The sequence below is a fragment of the Mustela nivalis genome (genome assembly GCF_964662115.1).
Source record: "Mustela nivalis genome assembly, chromosome: 8".
NCBI classification, from domain to species: Eukaryota; Metazoa; Chordata; class Mammalia; order Carnivora; family Mustelidae; genus Mustela; species Mustela nivalis.
Window position 1 is genome coordinate 126,911,713 of NC_139027.1, and position 20,458 is coordinate 126,932,170.

Below are 20,458 nucleotides of genomic sequence, written 5' to 3' on the forward strand. Positions count from 1 at the left end.
TGAGCAAGTCAGCAGTCTAAAGCAGGCATTCCCTGTGTAGGTTCTGTACCCCCTTCTGCCACGCCCCACCAAACTTTGAAATCAGAGGCTCTCACCACAGGCTCTGATGCCCAGCACCCCCCACCAGTTCCGTTCGATGCTCTGGAGTGGCGCTGGGCATCAGCAGATTGTAAAGCTCCCAAGTGATTCCCAGTGTGTGGCCATGTTTTGGATGAAGAAACTTTTCCCAGGCTTGGCTCTGTGGGCTCGGCTGCCACGTATCTCTGGTCACAGGCTGTGATCTACGTGGAACCTAAAAGATTTGGCATGAAATTTTGATCAAAGCAATTACCTATATGCTTTTCCAGGGGAGGTTGTCTGAGGCGTAGCAGTCAGAGAAATTGAACTGTCAGAAACTAATATAAGAGTAATAAGGGAATATTTCTTCTTCATTGGACATCCAAGATGAATAGCAGGTAAAATAAAAATTTAAATTAAATTGAATATGTATACGACTTTACTTTTTTGTTAAAGGACTATAACATGAATAATGAACATATTAAAAGGAGACGACCAGACCCTCAATTTCTTTCAATAATGTTAGTGTTGTATATCCTAGCTTGAATAAAACACATTTCATACAACACCTACACAGTTCTGCAATGCATTATGGACGGCCTCTCTGGAGAAATCTTACATGCCTTTCGATTTTGACATAGTGATATGGTAATAATAGAAGTCTTTGGCATATAATTCTGCAGGCATTTTTATAACTTTTAGCTTTACTGATTGAAAGCTACGGCTTACTTCACCTGGGTACTCACCTGCAGTCGTTTCGGAGAGGTGAATGGAGTAGAAATGACCCTCTTCTGCTCCCCGTATTGGTGGGATTGTGGAGTCAAAAGCTAAATGGAAATGTATTTGAAATCGTACTAGTCGGGATGGAGTTTCAGCTGATTGAAGAGAAACCCAGAAAGGCAGTGGCTTAATAAATGAGTTTATTTTTCTGTCACGTGAAAAGCCACGATGGTGTGGCTGCTTTGTCCTTTTCTAGTGCTCAGGGACTCAGGCTGCTTCGACACTTGCTGCTCCTCCATTTCTAGGAAATTGCTTGTCTCTGTATGATCTAATGTAACCCCCCTGCCCCCCCACTGTCTGCTGAGGGAGGCGAGCTCGGACAGAGCACAGGTGCCTCTTCCTTCTGCACAGGGAGAGGGACTGGAAGTCGCATACACTTCTGCTCACGTCCTGTGGGTTAGAACGTAAGCACCTTAGCCCTATGTCTACATCTAGCTACAAGATGGGCTAGGAATTGTCATATTTATTTTGGTTGGCCAATTATATGCCCAGCTGACTCCAGGGTTTCTATTACTATATAAAAAAAGGAGAAAATGGATATTAGGGCATAACTAGCAGTTTCTGATAAAGGGATAATTCAGGGCTTGAAATCAGGCATTTTTTAAGAGTACCATGAGTCATCTAGTGTCATCTCTTCATCATCAAAGGAGGAAAAGGATCCAGTTAGCTCCCTCCTTTCTCCACTCCCCTCACTGAAAACCTGTTGAGGGCACAGTCTGTGATGGGCTGTCACTTAGGACAATTCCATGAAATCGTTGTTATATCTGTGGGCCAACAAAGGGCGGGTGATGTTCCCAAAGTCACACGGCTGGCTGAGATTCTAACTGGAGCATCTAGGTTAGGGAGTTCCTAACTTGCTCTGAGGCAGGAGGAGGACTGGGAAGGGCTTCCCAGATGAGAATGAGGTCGATCTTTAAGGAGACCACAACTGGGGGGTTGGGGGAACATGGGGTTCCAGAAGAGGTACTAAGAGCAGGGGTAGTAAGACAGCAGAGCTAAAAGAACTTCCATAGAGCAGACATCTAGGGTGTGTGTGTGAGAGCAATGGGATATGAAGCAGGACACCCAGATGGCCTTTTAGAAACCCGCTCGAGGAGCCAGGAGGCCATCTGGGACCTGGAGAAAAAAACCTGAGCGAGATATGATCTAACAGCTTACCAGCGCAAGTGGAAACTTAGGGATGAGGCGACAGATACCAAAGAGGTCAGATTACAGCGCTGATGTAATGCAGGGGTGAGGGAGGAAGAGAATTGCAGGATGTGTAGTAGGATGGCCCTAGGTCTATGGTGTGGATGACTGGGGTGGTTCTATTCATGAAGAAGGCTGCAAAAATCATGGTTCCAAACCCCCTCCTGGCAGGACATTATACAATTGAGAAACTCATGGGAAAAATAGGACCAGGGACCGGGGCAGAGGCCAACTTAGGAAAACGCCTATGAATGCCTTTTCTTCTCACAAAATGAAGGCAATAATAGCACCCTGAATAAAGGTGACATCAATGACATTTTTTGCATCTCGAGTCGGTCACATAGCCACGATAGGTACCGTACCATTGAGTTCCATTTAGCGCAGCTCCCTGGAAATCTTCGGTACCGTCCTTCCCTGCCGTTTGAGCGGAATGTGTGCCCATCCGTTTTGCTGCATTGGAGATAATAAGCATATTCAAAGACATCTTCTTTTAGTGTCCAATCCTCCATTCCAATGCTTAAAGCGCTTCTGATTTTATGATTTGGACTAAGTCTGCCTATCTAGCTGAAGTGACTCAGAGGTAACAACTAGTAATTCGTGCGCAAACTTGATCCAGATATCTTTTTTTTTTAAATAAATTAATTTATTTATTTTCACATATGATCTCCCTGATATGAGGAAGTGGTGATGCAACATGGAGGCTTAAGTGGGTAGGAGAAGAATAAATGAAACAAGATGGGATTGGGAGGGAGACAAACCATAAGTGACTCTTAATTTCACAAAACAAACTGAGGGTTGCTGGGGGGAGGGGGTTTGGGAGAAGGGGGTGGGATTATGGACATTGGGGAGGGTATGTGCTTTGGTGAGTGCTGTGAAGTGTGTAAACCTGGTGATTCACAGACCTGTACCCCTGGGGATAAAAATATATGTTTATAAAAAATAAAAAATTAAAAAAATTTAAAAAAATTTATTTATTTTCAGAAAAACAGTATTCATTATTTTTTGACCACACCCAGTGCTCCATGCAATCCGTGCCCTCTCTAATACCCACCACCAGGTACCCCAACCTCCCACCCCCCGCCACTTCAAATATCTTACAGCCACAGTAGAGGCCTATAGAAAGAAGTCCATCTACAAAGGCCAGGATTTGGAGTAAGGGAGGGATTGTCACATTTTGAAGATTGTTCAGAGGACCCTAGCCCGTCCAAGTAGGCATCATTTGTTTGTTCCCCTCTGGTTCCTTGCCCTTCAGGCACCTGCTTCTGTCCCCTTGACTCCAGCTGCGGGCTCAGCCTTAGTGCAGTCCTTCAACAAGGCATTGGGAGATTGCTGGCCTGAGATCCACGTTCTGGGTTTCCACTGCCGATCCTATTACAGCCAAGCTGCCCTTGACTTTACAATCAAGCTCTGACAATGGCTTGTCTGCCTTGTTCCTGAGAAAGAGAGAGAAGAACTCAGGCTCTGCCCTCTGTTGACCTGGGGACCCTGAGTAAGCTGTCCACCACCACAAAGTCTCAGTTTAGGGGGGTCAGGGAGAGCTGTAACTGCAGCATCTCTATTAAGTCAGGGATGAAATCTGCTGGAAGCTTGGGCAAAGGGAAGAGTGGGCTCGTCTTGGAGCTGCATTGATGTGGTGAACTCTCTGTTTTTAGTTTCCTTATATGTTCAGCTCAGATAAAACCACCGAAGTTTTCTAAAGGTGCATTTATTCATACTTCATATAAGACTGAGAAACATACATTTGTCTGTACCAAACAATGAGAAAATCATAGGAAATTATATCAATAGACAATTCAGCAAAATAGCGATGTTCATCTCGGTTCCCTGATGGAATGATACATGGCGATAAATACCATATATTTATCTCACCTTCAAAAGGCCCGCAGAGGCTGAAAAGTTGCAAAAGTGTGATGCTTCAGTTATGGTTGGAAGCAAATGCTTCAGTGATCCCTGTGCAAGCTCTTCTCTCTTTTTGAATTTATAACTACATCAGTTTGTTCTGACATGACTACTGCTACCCTTTAAGAAATTTTCTCATAATCGCAGGCAGGAAGAAAATGGTTTCACGTGCTATGGAAGTAATTGACAAAGCACGCCAATGCAGGATGGCAGAAAGGAGGTGAAGTGGGGTGGGTGCATGGGGGAACGCTCTCCCGCCCCCAGGTTTGTTGGAAGGATTGAACAAGATGATGCCTGTGGAATGTCCAACATCATACACAGTAGTGGCTCATCTAATCTATAATTAGAATTAATTTTTCATGACCCGTTCCTCACTCATTCCCCAATTCAGTACTTACTCTTGTCTCATATTGATAGAAATAGACATCCCCAAGATCCCAAACCCCACATTCTTGACCAATTTCTTAGGAAACCATGCTTCATCTGAATCATAAAGGCTCTGAGAAGTCCCGCAGGAAAGAAAATCATGGATCTTTGTTTAACGCAGTGTTTTCCAATCTTTTTGGACCGCAAATCCATCTATCATGTCTTATTGTTTTGTGATGCACCCCTGGTTAGGTTAGCATTTTCTAGGAGAAGAGTTCTATGGAACACTTGATGGCAAAATGATAATTTTACCATCAGCAGTTCATCAACCTAGGGAATCCTAGGGAATGAGTCATTGTAAACTTTTTACAAGAAAAATTAAGTTCTCTTTTCTTCATCAATCAAATGAAGGTCGCCTGACTTTGTGAATTGTATTTTATGACAGATGAAGTGGCGTAGTCTGACTTGATGGATGGTACTGATTTCCAGCCCTGGAGGTCAAGGGGGGAGGCAAGGTGATGAAACAGCAGGCTGCACGTTGGTCTTGGCATTGTTCTGCAATTATCCTCTCATCATCCTTCACACCTGAACAGAGTTCCAAGGTTCTCAGTCCCATTTACTCTGATTCATCTTCTTTGACCCTAACAACAGCCTTAGGGAGGAGGAAGGTGTTAGGTCCTGAATGTTTGTGTCCTCTCAAAATTCATGTAGTGAAGACTTAACTCCCAGTTTTATGGTATTTGGAAGTGGGGCCTTTGGGATTTAGCTGAGGTCATCAGGGTGCAGCCCTCATGATGCAATTGGTACTCTTAAAAGAAGAGGAAGACAGATCTTGCTCTCTCCCTGTCTACACACTGAGATGAGGCCAAGTGAGCACACCATGAGAAGACATCCATCTACAAACTAGCAGGAGAACTCTTACCAGGAGCTGAATCTGCTGGCACCTTGATCTTGGACTTCCCAGCGTCCAGACCTGTGAGGCAGAGTGTGTATTAAACCACCCAGCCTATGGTATTTTGTAATAACAGCCAGAGATGACGAAGATAGCCGGGTAGGAAATGGTTGATCGCTTCTTCTACGCAAGGAAGCTGAGATGCCAGGAGAGGAAGCTATGGAAGGTTAAAGAGCTAGAACCAGAACCTAAGTAAGCCCCTTGATTCAGTTGAAGTTGACAAGCATTTATTTAGTACCTACTGTGTGCCAGGTGCTGTGCTAGGTTCTGGGAGTACAGAATGACAAAGTCAGAGACTCCGCAGAGTTTAGAAGGAATAGATGTGAATAAAAGTACAAGAATAGACTCAGAGGGGATGAGATGGTTGGGGGAAAACACAAAGAAAAAGCAGCTTATGAATTGGGTTTTGAAGGATAAATAAGAGTTTTTTCAAGGGACACAAGCAGGGAGAGGCTATTTCTATAATTTTGGTATAGTCCTCCTCCTCTCCACCAACCACACCGGGAGGCTGGGTCTCAGGGGGTGTGGGTTGTGTCTGTGTTGCTGAGTGGGTGTGCTGTATGTGGAGTCTCTGAGATAAAATTCAGAGGATTTCTTCATTCCTTTCTACTTATTTTTGGATAAAATTGGAGGCCTGAGTGCTTTGTGAGAGTCACAACCCATTAAAGCATGATGACGGATGGGGGAAATTCATCAATGTTGGCTGAGAAATTCATCTATGAGGTTAAAGTTTAAAAACTTTAATAAATCAAATCTCGTAAACCTGGGATTGAAAAGCCAGTGAAAGGGACAGATTCTGGCTCTGGGCTGTGCACGGTTCCACTTCATTTGGTGAGGGGCAGGCCTTTTACTTGGGGCTGACTTTGCTGTTCCAAAGTTCCAGCTTCTGGAACTTTCCATCCAAAGCCCCCATTTCCTTGCTTAAAGTGATTATCTTGTTTTCTTGGTAACTCAGGACCAGTATGGAGCAATGGTCTGCGAAAACACCCCCTGCAGCGCTTTTTGACAGGGACCTCATTGGGACAGACCAGCTAACTGTGGCTGGCACTCAGGGAGGCCACTTTTAACAGCAGCCACGGCAGCCGCCACGGCAGCTGGTAGCATCTCCACCTGCCCTTCTGACAACACGGGAGGCCATACGAACTCAGGGTGGCTGGACCAGACAGCCCCAGATGGTCCTGGGCCTGAGTGGCATGACTTTTGTAAGCCTGCATGGAAAGGGCCTGATTTTAAGGATGCCTCCTGGGTGGAGTCAGAGAAGGTCAAGACACTGGGAAAATGATCAGTGGATCTAGGGATGAATAAAGGTGATGTGTGCAAGCTTGAGTTGCTCACGGATATTTCTGTTTCTTCCCCCAAGGAGGCAGGAGGGTGGGTAAGAAGAGGTCTGCAGGTACCAGGTGGCATGAGCCGTGCTTTGCTTCCCTATGAGTGGAAGGCATTCTGTGACTCGGGGAGGCAGCCAGAGACCAAAGGACTGGTTGGAGCCTGCCAGTGGCCCGGGAAGTACTGCTTTTAATTAAAGCTCTTTCTTTCTGTTTCATTGCAGTGGCTAAGAAGTCAACTTCTAAGAATTCCCACCATCTAGCTTGTTAGGACTCTGTCTTGGCTGGCTATAAGAAATGTTTCCTTCCAAGAACATCTTCCTTTGTAAACTTTGGAAGAGGGGGATTTGTTCCACCTTTGAAAGAAACTGGTCACAATTTGGTCAGACCTTGTCGGCCAGCCTGGATGTGCTGGTTATTCCGTGTTTGTCTCACCCCCCCTCTATCCCCCTCACAGTCCACCTTGCACACATTTCAATCCTGCTCTGGGCCATGTGAGGCTATGTGACCTGTAGGTTGTACTTTCCGGCTTCTGCTTGGCTTTGGCCAATGAGACGAGATCAGAGGGAGGTGAGGCAGACACCTGGGTCTTTGTGGTCCCTTGGTGTGTGGGTGCCATGGCTTTGATGTTAGCTGCCCCTTTCGTGTCTGTGGCTCATGGGCCATCCCTCCTCCATGGTTCTGTTTCTTACTGGGCTTTACTACTGCTATACCTGTACCCTCCCCTTCTGTCTTCAGGCCTTGGGTAGTGAGACTTCCTGGGATGCTGGTTTCTGGGTGTCTTTCCATCCTTTTCCCCCTCCTTCCCTTTTGGTTGGCGTGAAAGCCACATAACATATAATGAGCCATTTTGAAGTATACAATTCAGTGGCTTTTAGTGCATTCGCAAGGTGGGGCAAACACCACCTCTCTAGTTTCAAAACCTTCTCATCACCAGAAGAATACCCATGAAGTAGTCACTCCCCATTCCATTCAGCATTTCCCCATCTCCTGGTAACCATGAGTCTGCTTTCGGTCCTTATAGATTTTCCCATTTGGATATTCCATTGGATACGAAAGGAATCTTCTGGTATATGACCTTTTCTGTCCGGTTTCTTTCCCTTTGCATAATGTCTTCAGGATTCACCTACATTGTAGCATGTGTCAGCACCCTGTTTGTTTTTACTGCTGAATAATATTCCATCGTGTAGGGAGACCACAGTCCCTGAATTCTGAGCTCTGTGAACCGGGGGTTGCCAAAATGTAGTCCCCAGACAGGCAGCATCAGCATCCTGTGGAATTTGAGGGGAGAGCAAATTCTCAGGCCCCACCCCATCGGGGAAGCCAGCAACCTAGTTTTTAATAAGTCCTCCAGGTGTTTTTGATGGACCCTCAAGTATGAGCCCTGCTGCTGTAAATGGTCTCTTTACTGAGGTCTTCACTTGAATGGTCTGGGGGTGCTTTCATGTCCTGGGGAGACCCTGACTGATAGACTCTTCTCCCTCAGCTGGGGTCACTGGCAGCATTCCTTATGTTTGGTTCTGGGGACCTCCTGAGCATGGCAATGAGGTATCAACAACCTCGGTCTTAGAAGTAGACTTGAGCCACTTGGATTTCCTCTTCCTGTTGGGTGTGTTCAGGGGGCCCATGGGCCTCTGTTTGCCCAAGACCAGCCCCTCCAGGTGGTAAGCTGTAGGCATTGCTCTGGGGATTCCCTTGTTTTCAGGGCCCAGAAGCACAAGCCAGAGCCAACCATATGGCCAGATGCTGGACTTGATGCCTGGAGAGGGAAGACCCTCATTCCCTAGAGACCAAAAGGAAGCCAGGGTGGGAGGATGGAGGTCAGGGTTTCTGCCTGGTCAGAAAAACTACCCTGGAGAAAACTGCTCTTATGCGATGGGCAACAATTCACAGAGAAACCACCTCCTCTGCTCATGCATTTTGGAGTAACCGTGGCCCCAGCTCTATCAGAGCTGAGGCTGAAACATCGTAGACTTGCAGAAATAAGGAACCAAGACCATTCTACACTCTCTTGTACTCATCTCCACTGATGTAGATTTCAGGAGTCTCCTGCAAAAGAAAGTGAACATGGTTCATATTTGGGGTTCAAGTGCATCTAATGATCCTGAGGCAGGACCATCAGAAGCTGAATTTTCCCAGCAGGGACATCTGGTCTCCTGGGAGAGAACTCATCATGGGAGGAGAAAGCACAGAGCAAATGTGGTAGTCTCTGCCATAGGACAGGGAACTGGGGATCTCAGTCCCAACACTCTCCCAATCACACTGTGAGCATGTATGTTTTCTGGAAGAGGAGAAGGCTATGCGTGTAAAAAAAAAATACTTAGAAGAATGCTAGCCCCTCAGAGTCCAACTGACTCTGGTGTGGGATACCAATAAGAGGAGGGAATAAAGAAAGAGAAAGGGTGTCCCTGCTGGCAGGTTGAAGGAGGGGCACCCATGAAACCCGAAACATCAGAGAAATCTGGGGTCATGTCTGCAGCAGGCAAATGTGACCTGAGCGTCATTCAGGTCAGTGTCTAGGCTAAAGCCAGGGGGCAGAAGGGGCAGGTGGGGATCTAGGATGACATGGGACCTTTTGTGAGATGCTCCTTGGGAAGTGTCCAAGAGGGATGTCATTGTGTGTGTATGTTTGTGTGTGTGTGTGTGTGTGTGTGTGTGTGTGTAAGGGTGGGGATAAGGGCCTGATTTCATATAGGGGAGGACAGTGGAATTCTGAGTTTGCTGCTCCAGTGACCTCCTTTGTACCCTCCAAATGTGGAGGAGTGGAGAGCATTTGAATTACACATGAAATAATATATGACCTCACTAGAAATCAACGAAATGCAGGTTAAAGCAAGTGTGAGATGTTTGCACATTGGGCTGGCACATAGTAAAAGAATCATGTATTAATTAAAGTAATGCTACCTGCTGTAACAAACACACCAAACACCTCTCATGGCTCAGAAATTAGTTTCAGTTCTGGGTGTCACAAAGACCAGAATGGGCATTCCCAGTGGGTGGGGAGTTCTTCTTTAACAAACAATTCGGGGAACCCAGGTTCCTTTCATCTTGAGGTTCTTCCTTCTTCAACTTACAACCACTGTGATCACTTGGAATTACTTTCCTTTGAGACACCTGGAGAAGAGAAAGTGTGGGGAGAATAGTCCGTGTGAGGAGTTCATGGGCTGAGCTGGAAATGATGCGCGTCTCTTGCTCCCATTTTACCGGCTAGAATGTAGTGTGGAAGTGCCAAGGAATTAGCAGCCCTTAGGAGAGCCCTCACCCATGACTCAGAGTTGCTGGATGAATATCCCAGCCCCCTTGCTCCTTGGGCAGGACAGCTCTGTTATCTGCACTTGTCCAAAGTGGCTTCTAGAGCTCCCTGGTGGGACTGTGTTCCAGTTGCCCAGAGTGGAAACTTGCCTTAAGACACACTGTCCAGTAGCCCCCCGTCCTGATTTCCTTCTTAGCGCCTCTGCCCCTAGCACACTCCTTGCACTTGAATCCTTACCTCAGGGTCAGCTTCTGGGGGACTCCAATCAAGACCTCAGGTAATTGGCCATTCTTTCAGGATATGGGTAAGAGATCTTAGGAGTCAGATAACACACATGCTCTTGCAACCCTGAACTGATGGAAGAAGGTGGTCTTTGGGGTAAACTGGGTTAACAATGGAGTTTAATCCTGTTAAATAACTGTCTGCTCCTAGCTTCTTGGCGAAGGCAACCACATGGCCCTGTTTGGGATTCACCTTGAACGTGTGTCTAATTTTGCTTGTTCTGGGTTGCTACCATAGTAACAAGAGTAATTAACTTTAATTACTACATCTCTCTGTTTTTGCTCACCACCTCCTTCCACTCCAGTTCATTCTGAACTTGCTTTGAAGAATTTTAGTGAAGCAGTCAGAACTCCTAACTACCTTCACTGGCACATTGATAATATCCTCTTTCTGATTTTTTTCAGGCTACATCGTCCTGTTGTACGTGCATCTATTTCTTTGGTGATAAATCATGTATTTATTGCAGCTTAGGCCTTTCAAAAGGGTTCAGCAATTAGCAAACACAGAAGTGATAGCATCTGGGGCAGCGTTTGGTCTCCCCCTCCTTGTCAACTCAGAACATCTGTTTGGCCAATGGGGGCCCCTTGGTTTATTGCTGCCATTAGGAACCGTCAGCCAGAAGAACTGAGACCCGCATTTCCCACGGAGGTGTTGCATCTTAAACACCTACGTTTCCTACAAACAGTTCAGTCTTCCTTCACATTTTTTGAAGAAGAAGATTCTTAGTTTGTGTTCCTAAGTGTGCATTGAGTTCTAGGAGTCATTCAATAGGCAAATGATGGTCTTTTTTTAAAAGATTTTATTTATTTATCTGAAAGAGAGAACACAACAGGGGATGGGAGAGGCTGATGGAGAGGGATAAGCAGACTTGTGCTGAGCACAGAACCCGATGCGGGGCTTGATCCCAGGACCTTGAGATCATAACCTGAGCCAAAAGTAGATGCTTAACCATCTGAGCCACCCAGGCGCCCCAGTGATGGTCCTTCTGGATAGACACCTCCCACCAAAAAGAAATAGACATGATAAATTATAGCAGGTTCTCATGGTACTCTCCTCCTGCTACAGACCCTCAGCCTACTTGATTTCAGAGCTGTTGGGGTTCCATGCTGGTCCATTTGTATCTATGTTAGTACATCCATACCGTGGAATGCGATGCGAGTTAAAAATATAGGTAAGTCTGCTCGTCCACCCGATAGCATCTGACCACGTGATAGGCTCTTGGAGATAAAAATGAGTCAGGCATCATGCCTCATATGGTGTAGTTACAGTCTCATGGGGGTTGATGAACACAGAAAAGGATAATTAAAATATACTCTGACAAGTTCAAGGGTATATAGGAATTACGGCATGTTGGGATGATGGGCACATTTTGGGCAGACAGCCCAGATCACAGTATGTAAGTTGTGGCAAATATCATCAGAGACCAGACCCGAAGTGTTAAAAGATTCAGCCTCAGAGGAGACAAATGAACTGCCTGTTGTCCATGGGACTTTTAGCTTCGAGAGACCTTCAGCTGGTCCGAACTTTGCTTGGCTCCTCTCCACAGAATCTCTGCGAGGTCATCATCCAGCCTTGCTTGGTGTCCCCTAGCGCAGTGTATGGTGATGGTGTGTCCCCTGACTGGAGAGGACATAAAGGATAAAGCGCTTCCTTGTGACTTTGCCCCGGGACTCTGGGTTCTCCCAAGTGCACCTGCTTCTTCCACATAGCAACCCTTGGTATTTGGGCTGGGACGTTGCCCCTTTAGAATGAATAAACCCTGGTTTCTTGAGCAGTTTATCAAATGACATTTTGCAGGGCATTCAATTCTTCCTCCTACATATCTCTTGAGTCTGGTTTCTTAACTTCACCTCCATAGTGCATTCGTGTAGAAAATAAGACAAAAGCCATCTGGCCTTTATTATCAGTCCCTTGGTTTTGGACTTCCCGCTTCTCTGGCTTAGACAAATTACGGCCGTCTCCTAACTGGCCTCCCAGCTTCCTTTTTACTATAGGCAGAGCGATTCTTCCAAAAGGAAACAGGAATATACCATTTCCCTGTTTAAAACCAGTCAGTGAGGGGCATGTGGGTGGCTCAGTCAGCTGAGTGGCTGCCTTCGGCTCAGGTCATGATTTCAGGGTCTTGGGATCGAGACCTGCATCCGGCTCCCTGCTCAGCAGGGAGTCTGCTTCTCCTTTTGCCCCTCCCTTTCCCCCTGCTTGTGCTCTCTCTCTTTATTATAAACAAACAAACAAATAAATAAATAAAATCTTTATTTTAAAAAACCAGTTGGTGGATTCCTGTGGTTTTCACATTAAATACTGAAAACCTAAACTGGCTCTCAGTGTTCGCAGTGTGGGTCCTCTCCAGTCACACCTCTCAGTGCTCCTTCCAGCAGCAAACATGGTGGCCATTTAGCAAGTATTTTAGCATCTTGATCATGCCATCATGCACAAAGATGTGTCCCTTCCAGATAGCTTCTGCTCCCTTTTTCAGGTCTGAGTTTATAATAATTTCCTCTGGCAAGCCTTTACCGAGAGGACCCTCCCTCTTCAGGTCAGAGGTCTATGGCAAACACTTTTTCTTTTTTTAGTAAGAAAACTTGCATATACTTAAGTGGACCCATTTTAAGAATATAGCCGTTCAGGTAAAGTGGTAATGTATCCGCAGCACCTCAAAGGCCCCCATATGTTTCCTTTAGAAGCTACTTTTCAAAAGCACCTGCCATTCTGACCTTGATCACCATGGATGAATATTGCTTTATTTTGAACTTCATATAAACGGAAGCATGCTTCTTGTAGGTGGATGAAGGTAGATGAAGCATTCCGTCTTGTAGGTGGCTCCTGTGCTCATCTATGTTGTTGAATGGGATGGTAGCTCATTCTTTTGTTTTTTTTTCTCTGTGTTACTCCTTTATATGACCCATTGTATGAATATGCCACCATTGTTGGATCTAGTCTACTCTTTGTGGGCATTTGAGTTATATCCAGTTTTTGTTTGTTATGAATATCGCTGCCATGAACAATTAGCATCTCTTGCTAAATTTATGCATCAATTTTTAAGAATTTTTATTTTATTTTTACTTTTTAAAGATTTTATTTATTTATTTGACAGATGGAGATCACAAGTAGGCAGAGAAGCAGGCAGAGAGAGAGGAGGAAGCAGGCTCCCCACTGAGCAGAAAACCCGATGCGGGGCTTGATCCCAGGACCCTGGGATCATGACCCGAGCTGAAGGCAGAGGCCCCAACCCACTGAGCCACCTAGGCGCCCCTTAATTTTTATTTTTAAATTTTTATTTTTTTATTAACATATAATGTATTGTTAGCCCCAGGGGTACAGGTCTGTGAATCATCAGGCTTACACACTTCACCACACTCACCATAGCACATACCCTCCCCAATGTCCATAATATGCATCCACTTTTTCTTATCTGTATATATTCTTATATCTTTCCTAAGTGTATTCTTATATATTTCTTTCTTATATTTTTATTTTTTCAAAATATTTTCTGGCCGCTTCTTTCTGGGCTTTTCTGAATTAGACCCATTCTGGGAGGAGGATGTTAGTTTCCACCAGTCACCAGGGCTGGCCCTGTGACCTGTTTTGTCCAATGAAATGGGATAGAATATATGCCACTTCTGATTAGAAGCTTTAAGAGCCACTGCATGGTTTTGCTATTGTGCTTTTCCCTCTGATAATGTGATTGGCAGAGAGACTGATCTTCCATTCTGGGTCCTAGAATAAAGGGCAGGTAGGACAGAGAGCCACTGTTAGCCCACAATGGACATCAATGAGAGTGTGAAGTAAACCTTTACAGTTATAAGCAGTTGGCACCTAGGGATTGTTTGTTACTACAGCAAAATATAGCCTAAGCTGACTGATACAATGCCTCTCCTGCTCCGTCAGCACCTTATGAATTAAAAATGGGATACATTCTAATGAGGCATTGTTTAACTTTCTCCCATTTGCACCTTTCTTTCACACCCAGTCAGTAAGAGTGGAGACTCTGCATGTCTTTTTAAAAAAAATTTTTAAAAAGATTTTTATTTATTTATTTGACAGACAGAAATCACAAGTAGGCAGAGAGAGAGATTGGAGGAAGCAGGCTCCCCACCGAGCAGACAGCCCGATGCAGGGCTCGATCCCAGGACCGTGGGATCATGACCCAAGCTGAAGGCAGAGGCTTTAACCCACTGAGCCACCCAGGTGCCCCTGCATGTCTTGATCATCATTGTAAACCCTGCACCTAGTACTCTGATGAACAAAGAGTGGGTTTACAGTACATATTCACTCAATGGGAATAGCTTTTAACTTTTTGTTAATGGGAAAGTAAATTTTCCTAGGTGTTCTTGCCATTGTGGGAGGCCTGAAATAGAGTACCTTTTCCAAGTGTGGTCTGATTAATGAGTTTAAGATAATAGGTCTAACCTCCTTTCCTGTGAACATGCTACTCCTAATAATATGGCTAAGTGGCTTTAGCCTGTACGATAGTGATATCCCACTGTTGGTTCATACTGACTTCACCGTTGACTCCAATTCTAGAATTTCTTTTATAGCAGTGCAGCTAAGACAGTTTCCCCATCCTGCATTTGGGCAGATACCCCTGATAAACTTATTGATCTTTATTCACTCTGTCAGTAAGCTTACTTCCTCATTTTTCCCTGGGGCTCGAGCTTACTTGTTTGTTTATTTATTTTAACCATGCCTTTCTCACTGTTTTCTCATTTTCTGTATCTGGTTGTTCTATCTCACCCTGTCCTCCAGCAACACCAAATCACTCCATTTCAAATCTTATCACTAACCTCTGTCCACTTCTGATTGATGTGGGCATTTATCAGCTCCTAGCAAACTGAAATTCATTGTGCTGGAGTGTAGAGGTGGTGGAGTAAGAAAGAGCTTGGTAAAAAATTAGCTCTTGCTATTTTGGGCACCTGCTATTGTAACTTTTCTTTTTTTAAAGATTTTATTTATTCATTTGGGAGAGAGAGAGAGTGTGGGAGTGGGCACACAGGCAGGCGGAGCAGCAGAGGCAGAGGGAAAAGCAGGCTCCCCACTGAGCAGGGACCCGATGAGGAACTCAGTCTCAGGACCCCAGGATCATGGCCTGAGCTTAAGGCAGATGCTTAACCAACTGAGCCACCCAGGCGCCCCTGCTATTGTAACTTACGATTCAGGGATCTACTTGAACACTGTATTTTCCTATTGATTCGTAGATGTTCTTTACATAGTCTTGGTATTAATTCTTGGCTGGCCGTATGCATCATAAACAGCTGATCTCACTTTGTCTAGTCTCTTCATTTTTGTTTATAGTATCTTTTTCTTTTCACAGAGAAGGTTTTAACTTTAATTTGTCAATCTTTCCTTTATGGCTTATGCGTTTTAATCTCTTATTTAAGAAATTCTTACCAACCATGAGTTCACAAAGAAAATGTCCACTTTCTTCTAAAAATACTTTTTCACATTTAGGTCCTTGATCCACTTGCAATTTTTTAAAATTATACATGACATAAATGCAAAGGTTTAATTTTCATTTTTATTTCTGCACGCAGACGTCAAACTGTTCCCAAACTGTCGAATGGCTGTATCAATATGCAATGTTCTCATATACTTTGTTCACATACATGGGTAGGTCTGCTTTTCTCTCTCTGTTCTGTTCCAGGGGACTAAGGTTTTATTCCTGCCCCAATACCATTTACTGCCCCAGTTACTATCTGTTCATCATATCTTTCCCTATCTTTTAAGATAAACTACTTCCCTCACTTCTTCCTTCTCTGAATTGCCTTGGCTAGTCTTAGCTTACTGTTCTTACATGTGAATTTTGGAATTAGCAGAAGTTCCATGAAAAGCTCTACTTGGATTTTGATTAGAACCGTTTGGAATTTATGAATTAGTTTGTGGAGAACTGGCATCCTTACGGTAGGTCTTCCTTCCTATTCATAATAGAACCTGCCATTTAGTCAGACCTTCACAATGGGTTGTAATAGGTTTTGTAATTTTCTTCATAAAGTTTCCCACTTTTTGGTTTAGAGTTACTCCCAGTTACCTTGTGATTTTTGACTCATGTGATGACTATTTTTTTTTTAAATTCTATATACATTTTCTAATTTAGCTTTATTTAGTGTATAAAAATAACTTGGGATTTTATTTTATTTTATTTTATTTTTTTTTAAGATTTTATTTTTATTTATTTGACAGAGAGAGATCACAAGTAGGCAGAGAGGCAGGCAGAGAGAGAGAGAGGAGGAAGCAGGGTTCCAAGATTCATTGTTCATGCATCACACCCAGTGCTCCATGCAATATGTGCCATCCTTAGTACCCAAGACCAGGCTCACCCTCCCCCCCGCCCCAAACCCTCAGATTGTTTCTCAGACTCCACCATCTCTCATGGTTCATTTCTCCCTCCCGATTTCCCCCAATTCACTTCTCTCCATCTCCTACTGTCCTCCATGATATTCCTTATGGTCCAGAAATCAGTTGCTTTCTTATACACACACGAACATGGAAAATATAGAAAGGGGAATTAGAGAATTGATTCCATTTACTATAGCACTAAGAACCATAAGATTCCTGGGAATAAACCTAAACAAAGAGGTAAAGGATCTGTACTCGAGGAACTACAGAACACTCATGAAAGAACTTGAAGAAGACACAAAAAGATGGAAAAGCATTCTGTGTTCATGGATCAGAAGAATAAACATTGTTAAAATGTCTATACTGCCTAGAGCCATCTATACTTTCAATGCTGTCCTGATCAAAATTCCACTGGCATTTTTCAAAGAGCTGGGACAAAAAATCCTAAAATTTGTATGGAATGAGAAGGGACACTGAATTTCTAAGGAAATGTTGAAAAAGAAAAACAAAACTAGGGATATCATGTTACCTGATTTCAAGCTTTACTGCAAAGCTGTGATCACCAGGATAGCAGAAGAACAGACACATAGACCAGTGGAACAGGGTAGAAAGCCCAGATACGGACCCACAACTCTATGGTTAAATAGTCTTTGACAAAGCAGGACAAAATATCCAGTGGAAAAAATTTTGAATTTAAATGAAGCCACTGAACTCAAATATCTCATTAGTTTTAGTAGTTTTTAGATTTTCTGGGATTTTTAGGGCAGCAATCAAATTGTAGGCAAAGCATGACAATAATGACAACTTTTGCTTTCCAAACCTTGTGCCACATACTGCTGCTTCTTCTTATTTTTACTTGTTTACTTGCCTACTGAAGTGACAAAAACCTTCAGAAGAACAGAAGGGGAAATACCAGGCATTTGCATGTTGTTACTAATTTTAATGGAAATTTCCTTGACATTTAACCATGAAGTATTATGTTTATTATGGCTTTTATTATCATTATTTTAGGTATATATTTAGGTTAAAAAAAAAAACCCTATTTCTCATTTGCTTAAACTGTGCGAATGTTGAGTTTTATTGAATACTTTTTCTGCAACTATTGAGATAATATAGTTTTATGTCCTAACATACCAATGTGGTGCATTACTTCATCAAGTTTTCTGACTTTTAACCACTCTATTTTTTTAAAAAAGATTTTTATTTATTCATTTGACAGAGAGAAATTACAAGTAGACAGAGTGGCAGACAGAGAGGAGGAAGCAAGTTCCCTACCAAGCAGAGAGCCCAATGTGGGGCTCGATCCCAAGACCCTGGGATCATGGCCTGAGCCAAAGGCAGAGACTTTAACTCACTGAGCCACCCACGGGCCCCATAACCACTCTTGCATAAACAACTTGGCATAAGTTCTATTTGACCATGTTTTGTAATTTTTAAAAAAATTAGATTCGATTGACTTTTGTTTAAGACATTCAGGTTAATATTTATAAAGGGAAATTGGTCTATAATTTGCCCATGCTATCTGTGGAGGATTGTGTTCTTGTTAACCATGCCTGGACTCTACCTGCCCTGTAAGAGGATTACATGTTTTCAGTGTGAACGTGTTGCACCCTTGTAGCTGGAACTTCCCTGCAAAATGAGCCTTTTTCTTGCAGGGGACATGCCTTCAGCCTGTGCCCCTGAACGTGAAAACACGTGGAACAGAGATGCAGACTAGGGCATGGCTCAGCTGACCTAGAGGTCACATGCAATATGAATTCAGAATAAATCGTTTTCTTTATAAGTCACAGAGAGTTTTGGATTTTCTCTGCATTAGTAAAGCTGACTAATTAATTATCCATATCTGGTTTTAGAATCAAGGATAATCTAACCTCATAAAATTGGCTAGTACCCTTCTTTTCTCTTCCCTAAAAGAGTTTGTATAGTACAGAAATATTTTGTTCCATGAATGCTGGTAAAATTCAATTATAAAACTGTCTGGGCCTGGTATTTCTTTTGGGATGTAGAAGAATTTTGACAAATGATTCCATTTTAAAAATAGTTATTGATATAATCCAGGTTTTCCATTTTTTTGTGTGTCAATCTTGATGTTTTTTATTTTTATAGAAAATTTCTCATTGTATTTATGTCTTATGTCAACATGTAGTTGCTTATAACAATCTCATGATTAAAAAACAAACCTTTTCTGTGTTTTAATTATGATCAAATGAGAATATTATTTATGCCTTATCTCTTTTTTGATTAATCTTTTAATAAGTTTGCCTACGTAATTAGTATTTTCAGAGAACCAGTTTGTTCTTTGTCAAAACTTTCTGTCAAGATTGTCAAAAACTTTTTGTCAAAACTTTTTTTTTCTATATTATTAATTTTTGCTTTTATTTTTATTTTCTTCTGTTCTACTTTTTAAAAAAGTTTTCCTTCTGGCTTTAAAAGTGAATGCATAATTTATTTATTCTCCATATTACATATATTAGAGCATTATAGCATTAGCTGCAAAGAGCAGAGACCCAAAATAACAGTAGCTTAAATAAAATGATAGTTAATTTTTCTCACACATGAAAATTTAGAAGGTAGGAAATTCAGGGCTGGCATGTTAACTGTGCTTTGCAAAAGCCTCTGGGACTCAAGAGCATTCTATTTTGTTGTTTTAGGGCATTGCTCGTGTCTGTCTGATGCAAGAGAATTCATCTCTATGTCTGTGTTCCAGCCAGAAAGAAGGAGGAAGGGGATAAAAAAGGATTTTTCCCCTTGAAGAAATGACCTGGAAGTTACATACATCACTTCTCTTCATACCCCATTGTCAAGAACTCAGATTTATAGCTGCACAAGAGAGACTGGAAAATTTGATGTTTATTTTGAGAAGACGTATGTCCAGCTAAAAATTATGGGATTTATTACTATGGTGAAAAGGATAATGCATATGGGAACAACTGGCAACTGCTGCCACAGTCCAGCCTTTGTTACCCGAGCATCTGCATGTACCCATCTTCCCAACCGTCCCAACACCAGAGGGGACAATGCTACTGCCCATTGTCGTTACTGAATCCAACTCAGAGTTCAGAATCGCTGGGTAATGCACTGTCCTCTCTGTTGGGTCTAGATGTGGTTCATGCTCGGGCAGGGACTTAAAAAGTACATTGCACCGCTAGGTATTATTCAAAGGATGCAAAAATAGTGATTCGAAGGGGCACATGCACCCCAGTGTTTATAGCAGCAATGTCCACTACAGCCAAACTTTAGAAAAATCCCAGATACCCATTGACAGATGAATGGATAAAGAAGATGTGGTGTGTACACACACACACACACACACACACACACAAACACACACACACACAATGGAATATTACTCAGCCATCAAAAGGATGAACTCTTGCCATTTGCAACGATGTAAATGGAGATAGAGAGCATTATGCAAAGCTAAGTAACTCAGTCAGAGAAAGACAAATACCATATGGTTTTATTCCTGTGTGGAATTTAAGAAACAAAACAGATAAACAGAGGGGAAGGAAAGGAAAAATAAGATAAGGTGAAAACAGAGAAGGATGCAAACCATAAGAGACTCTTAGCCCTAAGGAACAAACTGAGGGTTGCTGGACGAGAGATGGGGGGGATGGGGTGACTGGGTGATGGGCATTAAGGAGGGCACGTGATGGAATGAGCACTGGGTGTTATGTGCAACTGAAGAATCACTAAATTCTACCTCTGAAACTAATAATACACGATATGTTAACTAAGTTAAATTTAAATAAAACTTCTGTAAAGGAAGGTCCATTATCAACCTTTCACGATGAAGTAGGATGAGGAAAACAAAAAAAAAATCCCATTTGGATAGAGGAGAAGGTCAGACACCCAATGGCTGCTGCTCTGTAACCATGACTATACCCCACCCCCTATCTGGCAGCCCCTGATTCTCACTCTTGGAGGAACTCTTCATTTCTTCATCCTCAATGTCTCCTGGTGTTACCTTTTTGGATGTTCTTCTCTGTCCTTTATCCTTCTTGGCCACATCCATGGTGGGCC

At 43.1% G+C, this 20,458-nt stretch overlaps 1 long non-coding RNA gene across 2 annotated transcripts in view; it reads left to right on the plus strand.

Annotated features, from left to right (window-relative positions):
- LOC309871536 overlaps window positions 1-20,218 on the plus strand; it is a 102,340-nt gene extending 82,122 nt beyond the window's left edge. For both annotated transcript variants that reach the window (XR_014315333.1, XR_014315334.1), the window contains exon 5: window positions 19,087-20,218. This is a non-coding gene — a long non-coding RNA (uncharacterized lncRNA). The remainder of the gene's footprint in view (window positions 1-19,086) is intronic.
- The last annotated feature ends 240 nt before the right edge of the window (window positions 20,219-20,458 follow it).